This window comes from Canis aureus, chromosome X (genome assembly GCF_053574225.1).
Source record: "Canis aureus isolate CA01 chromosome X, VMU_Caureus_v.1.0, whole genome shotgun sequence".
Taxonomy (NCBI): domain Eukaryota; kingdom Metazoa; phylum Chordata; class Mammalia; order Carnivora; family Canidae; genus Canis; species Canis aureus.
Genome location: NC_135649.1, coordinates 48,898,267 through 48,907,186, shown reverse-complemented (window position 1 = coordinate 48,907,186; position 8,920 = coordinate 48,898,267). Strand labels below are relative to the sequence as shown.

Sequence of the window (8,920 nt, the reverse complement as noted above, 5' to 3'; positions counted from 1 at the left end):
GCAGACTCCTTGCTGAGCAAGGAGCCTAATTCCAGGTTATATTCTGGAAATCATGACCAGAGCCAAAGGTAGACACTTAACCAACCGAGCCGCCCAGGCACCCTGGTATATGCTGATCTTTCTGTTATCTTAAATAACCATATTCTCTCCCAATCCCCTAATTATTTTTATCTTGTGCAGTAACATTGAAATCTGCTTCAAGACTTTTTTTTTTTTATTTATTTTTAAAAGTAATCTCTATACCCATTGTGAGGCTAGAACTCAGGACCCTGAGGTCAGGAGTCTACTGACTGAGCCAGGCAGGAACCCTTCAGAACTTTAAAAAAAAAAAAAGGAATCAGAGGGATGCCTGGCTGGCTCAGTCAGTAGAGTGTGTGACCCTTGATCTTGGAGGTCCGAAGTTCAAGCACCACTTGGGTGTAGTGATTACTTTAAAAACTTTAAAAGAGGGATGCCTGGGTGGTTCAGTCAGTTAAGTGTCTGCCTTTAGCTGGGATCATAATCCCAGGGTCCTGGAATCAAGCCCTGCATCAGATTCCCTGCTCAGTGGGGAGTCTGCTTCTCCCTTTCCCTCTGCCACTCTCCCTGCTCATTCTCTCTCTAGCTCTCTCTCAAATAAAATCTTTTAAAAAATATTAAAAGAGTCAGATATAAATAGTATATAAATAAAAATAGTACCCTGACAAAAGTGTCATGGGAACATCCTATAGATAGAAAGGTACATAGTAACTGCTCACTTAAAATTCAATCATCTAACAGACGTTAATTGAGAATCTCATTGCCAGATTTGATTTTAAATATTTATTAGATCCTTAAAATATGGTAAAAGTTTCATGGAAAGAGACAAAAATTACCCTTAAGATACAGGCATACATTTATGTGATTTTTTTTCCCTTTGTTGCCAGATTTCCAGCCCCTTCTTCAGGAAGAATGGAATGGGATGTGCAAGAAGGCAAAGGGCATGAAAATTGTGGTTTCTCTTGTTGGGAGAGAGCTGATCCAAGATGTGCCACTGATGTACAGATAAAAACGTATCATATACATATTATAATATTGTCAAATACATACAGATATATTTCTGGGCTCTGGTTTGTCATGTTGCTGTCTTTCCAATAAATTCTTCGGGACCCCATCCTCTCCCCCGTCTGTGGGTTCGATCAATTTCATCATTATAGCACATACACAGTTTCATGTATTCCTTCAACAGAAATTTATTGAGTTATGGGCCAGAAACCATTGGAAGGCTAATAATAGCTAACATTCGTTGAGCACCTTTTAGATGCGTAAGCTCTTTGCTAACCATTTGGTATGCATTATTTCAGTCAACCCTTACAATTGCTCTATGAGTTTGGTGTAACTATGTTCCTGGGTTTTCTTTCCAGATAAGTAAACTGAGATTTGGAAAGGCTAATTAACTTGACCCATGTCACACATGTAGTAAAATGGTGGACCCAATACATAATTTAATCCCAGGTTCCTTGACTGTGTCTGTTTACAAAGACTTCCCCTATACAACTAGATGTACAGGTATTCCCCCATTTTCTGCTCCCCTACAGACCCTGGTAACTTCTATTCCACTTTCTGTTTCTGTGAATTTGCCTATTCTAGGTACCTCATATAAGTGGAGTCATACAATATTTGTCCTTTTGTATCTGGATTCTTTCACTTATACAATGGGTTGGGAAGTATTTTCTCCTTGTATATTTTGGAATAGTTTGAGAAACATAGGAGTTAATATGTGTAATGTTTGGTAGAAGTAATCAGTGAGGCCATCTGATTTGAGTTTTTCTTCATTGAGAGGTTCTTGATACTGACTTAATCTCCTTATTGGTAATAGATCTGTTGAGATTTTCTATTTCTTTATAATTCAGCTTCAGTAACTGTGTTTCTAGGAATTTTTCCATTTCATCTAGGCTGTCCAACTTGCTTATGTCCAATTGTTAATAGTATTCTCTTATAATCCTTTTATTTCTGTAAAGTCAACAGTAATGTCCTCAATCTCTTTTCCAGTGTTATCAAGTCTTCTCTCTTTTAGTCTAGCTAAAGATTTCTCAATTTTGTTGATATTTTCAAAGAATCTACTTTTGGTTTCATTGATTTTCTTTATTGTTTTTCTATTCTCCATTTTATTTATCTCTGCTCTAATCATTATTATTTCATTCCTTCTGTTAGCTTTAGGTTTAGTTTGTTCTTTTTTTGTTGCTTAAAATGTAAAGTAAGGTTGTAGATTAAAGATGTTTCTAAATGGGCTTATAGCTGCAACTTTCTGTCTTAGCACTGCTTCTGCTATATCTCATAAGTTTTGTTATGCTGCATTTTCATTTTCATTGGTCTCAAGTTATTTTCTACTTTTCCTTGTGATTTCTTCTTTGGCCCAATAGTTATTTATTCTGCCAATCTTTCTTCCTTTTTGATTGAAAAATTTAATCCATTTGCATTTAAAGTAATTTCTAATAAGGAAGGACTTCTGATATTTTGCTATTTGTTTTCTACATGTCTTATAGGGTTTTTTTTTTGTCCCTGATTTCCCTTTGTGTTTAGTTCTTTTTTTTTTTTTTTTGTAGTGACACATTTTGGTTCCCTTTTCATTTCCTTTTGTATATATACTCTATAGATATTTCTTAGTGATTACTATGGGAAATACATATAACATTCTAAAGCTATAAAAATGTAATTTTAATTAATAACAACTCGACTTCAATTATATAAAAAATTCTACCTTTATTTATAGCTCTGTCCTCCTCTTTATGTTATTAATGTCACAAATTATACCTTTATGTATTGTGTGTTCAATAGCATAGATTTATAATTATTGGTATGTATTTGCTTTTAAATACTGTATAAGATGAAAAGAGGAGTTACAAACCAAAAATATGATAATACTGGCTTTTACATTTGCCTCTGTAGCTACCTTTGCACTGTTCATTAGTTTATCATATGGCTTTGAGTTACTGTCTAACGTCTTTTCATTTCAGCCTGAAGGACTCTGTAGCATTTCTTATAGGTCAGATCTACTAGTAGCAAACGAGTTTTTTGTTTACCTGGGAATGTCTTAATTTCTACTTAATTTTTGAAGTGTAGTTTGACTGATACAGAATTCTTGCTTGACAAGTTTTTTTCAGCACTTTGAATATGTGACCCCATTGCCTTCTGGCCTCCATGATTTCTTTTTTTTAAGATTGTATTTATTTATTCATGAGAGACACATAGAGAGAAGCAGAGACATAGGCAGAGGGAGAAGCAGGCTACCTGTGGGGAGCTTGATGCAGGACTGGGTCCCAGGACCCCGGGATCATGACCGGAGCCAAAGCCTCAACCACTGAGCCACCCAGGTGCCCCGGCCTCCATGATTTCTGAAGAGAAATAGGCTGTTAATCATATTGAGGCTCTTATGTACATCATGAATCACTTCTTTGTGCATTCAAAATTCTCTTTGGCTTTGTTTTTGACCATTTGACTATAGAGTATCTTTATGGGTCTCTTGAATTTATCCTGCTTGGAGTTTGTTGGCTTCTTGGCATGTAGATACATGTATTTCATCAAATTTGGGGAGTTATCAGCCATTATTTCTTCAAATATTCTTTATTCCCCGTTTTCTCTGTTCTCTCCCTCTGGAAATCCCATTATGTTAATATGGGATTATGGGTTAATATGTTTGATAGTGTGCCACCAGTTTCTTAGACTCTCTTAATTTTTCTTCATTCTTTTTTCTTCTTACTCCTGAGAGTGGATAATCTGGATTGATCTATCTCCAATTTCACTGACTCTTTCTTCTGCTTGGCCAAATCTTGCTCAAAACTCTCTCCTCTAGGGAATTTTTCATTTTACTTATGGTACTCTTCAACTCCAAAGTGTCTTTTTGGTTCTTTTTTATAAATTATATCTCTTTATTGATCATCTCTATTTGGTATGACATCATTCTACTGATTTCCTATAGTTCTTTGCTCTTGGCTTCCTTTAGCTCTTTGGACATATTTAAGACAATTTATTTAAAGTCTTTGTCTAAGGGGAATCCCTGGATGGCTCAGCAGTTTAGTGCCTGCCTTAGACCTAGGGCGTGATCCTGGAGTCCCAGGATCGAGTCCCGCATCGGCCTCCCTGAAGGGAGCCTGCTTCTCCCTCTGCCCCCCTCTCTCTCTGTCTCTCATGAATAAATTAATTTTTACAATCTTTAAAAAAAAGGTCTTTGCCTAGTAAATCCAGCATCTCTTCAAGGAAGTTTCTATTAATTTCCTTTTACCTGTGAATGGGCCATGTTCTCTACTTCCTTTGCATGCCTTGCAATTTTTGTTGAAAACTGGATATTCTGAATATTACAATATGGCAACCCTTGAAATATTATTCTCGCTACTCCCCGGGTTTTGTTTTAGCTTCTTGATGTAGGTGGTTGTTTGTATGTTTAATAGTCTAAACTATTTTTGTAAAGTCTCTATTCTGGAATATGTTCAGTGGGATTTGCATTCAATTAGCTTAGTGGTCAACTAGTATTTTGACAGAATTTCCTTAAATGCCTGGAGTCAAGAAAAGAAAAACAGAAGAGGAAAAAAGAGAAAGAAAAAGTACTCTCCCAATTTTTGCCAACTGGTTCTGTGTTGGGGGACTCCTTCAATGCTTAGCCAAGTCCATTAATGACTCCGCTTTAGCCTTCAGTTCTTGCTTGCACAAATCCTGAAGGTCAGCCAGAAGTGAAAGCTTAGGTCTTCTCAGGACTTTTCTGATCATGTGTGCAGCTCTGGGCATGCATGTGGCTCTCTCGATTTCCCAGTACATATGAAAGCTATTAAAAACTCTTATTCTCCCACATATTTCCTTTTGCAGCCTCTTCTTTCTCAGGCCTTTCAGTCTATCTATTGGTTGTCCTAATTATTATTCTTTTCCTGGGCTGCTCCAGACAATACTGCCTTTAAATGCTTTCTGCAAAAACTACCCAGAAAGCCCGAGGAATGCTCTAAGTCAGGTGAAATAAAGGCAGGCCCTTAATCTTTGAGAATAAGACCCATATTGCTCTCTCTGGTGGTATCAACCTGTGCCATGACTGCAAGATGTCATATTCCTGGCTGCTGGAGACCTGGGAAGTAGGAAGTTGGTAGGCAGGTGATCAGAAACACCACTGTACTCTTTTACTGCAAAGCAGCCATTTCTTTTTACACTACCTATTGTAAGTTTTTTACTAGATTCCAGACTTTTCACAAAATTTGGCAGCTTTTAACATCTATATATTTTTGTGGAGAGATGGAACCCTGGAGTTCCCTAGTCTGCAATTTTTGGTGATGTCACTCAACAAGCAAAGATGCTATAAATTTTTTGTTATCTTCTAGAGTTCTTATAAAGTTGATTTTGACAGTGTCAGTTTATTTCCTGCTTTTGTGAACGGAAGGACTTTTGGAGTTTCCTGCTCTGTCTTTTTGCTGATGTAGCTCAAACACAGGGATTCTTTATTTCTGGACAAATTGTCCATCCCAGTATTTTATCCCACCAAAGAACTATTGCTGGAAGGAGACAATGTCTGGCCACTCTGGCTTCAATTTTGGCTTAGTGTTAACTCTCAGCTCCAGCATTTTTCATTGGAGGAAGCTCTATCTTAAGGAGATAGGATTTATTAAAATGACCAGCAGCACTTCTATTAGAGCCATCTCTACATTTTTAAAAAAAGATTGTATAGGGGTGCCTGGCTGGCTCAGTCAGAAGAGCATGCATCTGTTGATCTTGGGTTCATGAGTTCAGGCCCCATGTTGGGTGTAGAGATTACTTAAAAATAAATAAACTTAAAAAAACTAACTAACTAAATAAATAAACTTTTAAAAAGTAACTAAAAAACAGGGACTCCTGGGTGGCTTAGTGGTTGAGTGTCTGCTTTTGGTTCAGGTTGTGATCCCAGAGTCCCCAGGGTTGAGTCCCACATTAGGCTTCCTGCATGGACCCTGCTTCTCCCCCTGCCTATGTCTCTGGCTCTCTCTCTGTGAGTCTCTCATGAATAAATAAATAAAATCTTTTTAAAAAGTAACTAAAAAATAAATAAATAAATAAATAAATAAATAAATAAATAAATAAAAAGTAACTAAAAAATAAAAATAAAAAGACTATTTAGCTTTTCTTCTCTCCTTTGTGCTTTACTTTCCATTAACACATTTTCTTCCTTTTACTTGCTGTATTTTCTTGTTTCTTTGCATTTAACATGCATGTCAATTTTATAATCAGAAAAAAATCAATATTTTTCAAAAACAGGTAAGTATCTTGTTTCATAAATGAGATAAAAGAAGTTTCATGAATGTGACAAGAAAAAATCCAAGCTCCTTACTAAAGCTTATGAAGAACAGTTACTTTTTTTTTCAGTTACATTTTTCAATTGTCTTTTAACCTGAGGAAAAATATAAATAGTTGCAGTATTACTTTATTATATTACAGTGTTCTAGAATTGATAGTTAATAATTTTTCTGCCTTTCTTTAGGTCACTGTAGTCATACATATCTGGAGGAATGGTTCTGGTAGGTTGAACTAATATTCAGTAAGCAGTCTTCAGTTTATAACCTATTGAAAATATATTTACCTAATGCTCATATAAAAAAACAAGTTAATTTTTTTTTCAGAGATCACAGTCAGGTTTAGAATAAGCCAGCTAAGATTCAGGATTTCGCTTTTTCTCAGATATTATCAGCAAAATATCATTTCTTCCCATAATTACCTATATATACACAGAAATAGTCACATAAACATTACTTACTTTTCTATAACAAAAAATTATCTCAAGAGTATATTTCTGTCTCTGCCCTACATTCAGATCCATTTCTGTGTGCTAAGTCACAAGCAAACTTAACTTCAGCTCTCATTGACTTGGCCTATAGTTGAGTCTCACAGTTCAAGGCCTACACTATAGGTAAACAACTTTCCCAGAAAAATTCTCCAAATGAGGGAGCATTCTGGGAACAAATAACAGATTGAGATAAGGATAAAGTTGATGTCAGGCTCTAGAAATTGAGATTGTCTGTGAACCTTTCAATAAAATCCTGCCTTTTTAGTCATCTCTTCTGGCAGAAGTAGCGCTTTCTTAATCATAGTGAAATAGAAATTAAATGCTTCTCTACTGCTCATTTCTCTGGAAAACATGATGTATTTTCTTCTCATTTACCAGTCATTTGCACATATTTGCTGATACTTTGATTGGTGGGTCATAACACATTAGAAATTATCAACCTAAAAAAAACTATCAATCTTGGCTCACTGGAATAATAATAACTACTAGGACATCAGTAAGAACTATCCTATTTTATAGCTGCTGTGGGATTTATTTAATTGAGAAAAAAGCATAGCACTAAACTGGAATTTGGTAGATGTTCGGAGTTTATATAGCACAAGTGTATATATAAGAGCTTTTGCTTCTTTACATGGGCTAGACTTGACTTTAGGAAGTGCAGTGTATGTAAAAAATCGTACAGATGTGCCAAGTTTTGTTTATAGGCATGTTCCCTTACTTAGTCATGAGCTTTGTGTCTCCTGTGCAATGGGAATTGGAACAGCTACCAATTTTGTAGTCTGTGCCTTTGCCCTAGCACCCCCTGGGTGCACTAAGTATATTAGGTAAGCAGAAATAAGATGCTTTATCTAGAACTTCTGTCAGCCTGAATAAGTATCATGATGACACTAAATTCCTATCTTTCAATAGTAACTCTGAACATGAATGGGATTAATGACCCCATCAAAAGGTTCAGGGTTTCAGACTGGAAAAAAAAAGCAAGACCCATCTATTTGCTGTCTACAAGAGACTCATTTTATACGTAGGGACACCTACAGCCTGAAAATAAAAGGTTGGAGAACCATTTACCATTCAAATGGTCCTCAAAAGAAAGCAGGGGTAGCCATCCTTATATCAGTAAAATGTTTATCCCAAAGACTGTAGTAAGAGATGAAGAGGGACACTATACCATACTTAAAGAATATATCCAACAAGAGGACCTAACAATCATGAATATGTATACCCCAAATGTGGGAGCTGCCAAGTATATCAATCAATTAATAACCAAAGAGAAGACACACTTAGAAAATAATACACTTATACTTAGTGACTTGAATATACTGCTTTCTACAATCGACAGATCTTCTAAGCACAACATCTCCAAAGAAACAAGAGCTTTATTATTTTTTTGGATTTTATTTTTTATTTATTTATTTTTTTGTAAATTTACTTTTTATTGGTGTTCAATTTGCCAACATATAGAATAATACCCAGTGCTCATCCCATCAAGTGCCCCCCTCAGTGCCCGTCACCCAGTCACACCCACCCCCAACTAACCTCCCCTTCCACCACTCCTAGTTCGTTTCCCAGAGTTAGGAGTCTCTCATGTTCTGTCTCCCTTTCTGATATTTCCCACTCATTTTTTCTCCTTTCCCCTTTATTCCCTGTCACTATTTTTTATATTCCCCAAATGAATGAGACCATATAATGTTTGTCCTTCTCCGATTGACTTATTTCACTCAGCATAATACCCTCCAGGTCCATCCACATCGAAGCAAATGGTGGGTATTTGTCGTTTCTAATGGCTGAGTAATATTCCGTTGTATACATAAACCACATCTTCTTTATCCATTCATCTTTCGATGGACACCAAAGCTCCTTCCACAGTTTGGCTATTGTGGACATTGCTGCTAGAAACTTCGGGGTGCAGGTGTCCCGGTCTTTCACTGCATCTGTATCTTTGGGGTAAATCCCCAGCAGTTCAATTGCTGGGTCGTAGGACAGATCTATTTTTAACTCTTTGAGGAACCTCCACACAGTTTTCCAGAGTGGCTGCACCAGTTCACATTCCCACCAACAGTGCAGGAGGGTTCCCCTTTCTCCACATCCTCTCCAACATTTGTTGTTTCCTGCCTTGTTAATTTTCCTCATTCTCACTGGTGTGAGGTGGGATCGCATTGTGGTTTTGAT

The 8,920-nt window shown here is 36.5% G+C and overlaps 1 protein-coding gene across 1 annotated transcript in view; it reads left to right on the top strand.

Moving 5' to 3' along the window:
* The window catches only part of DRP2 (dystrophin related protein 2), a 68,205-nt gene extending 67,176 nt beyond the window's left edge, over positions 1-1,029 (top strand). Inside the window, exon 25 of the transcript XR_013375040.1 lies at positions 906-1,029. The gene's annotated coding sequence lies outside the window, so the exon portion shown is untranslated. The remainder of the gene's footprint in view (positions 1-905) is intronic.
* Positions 1,030-8,920: the final 7,891 nt, after the last annotated feature.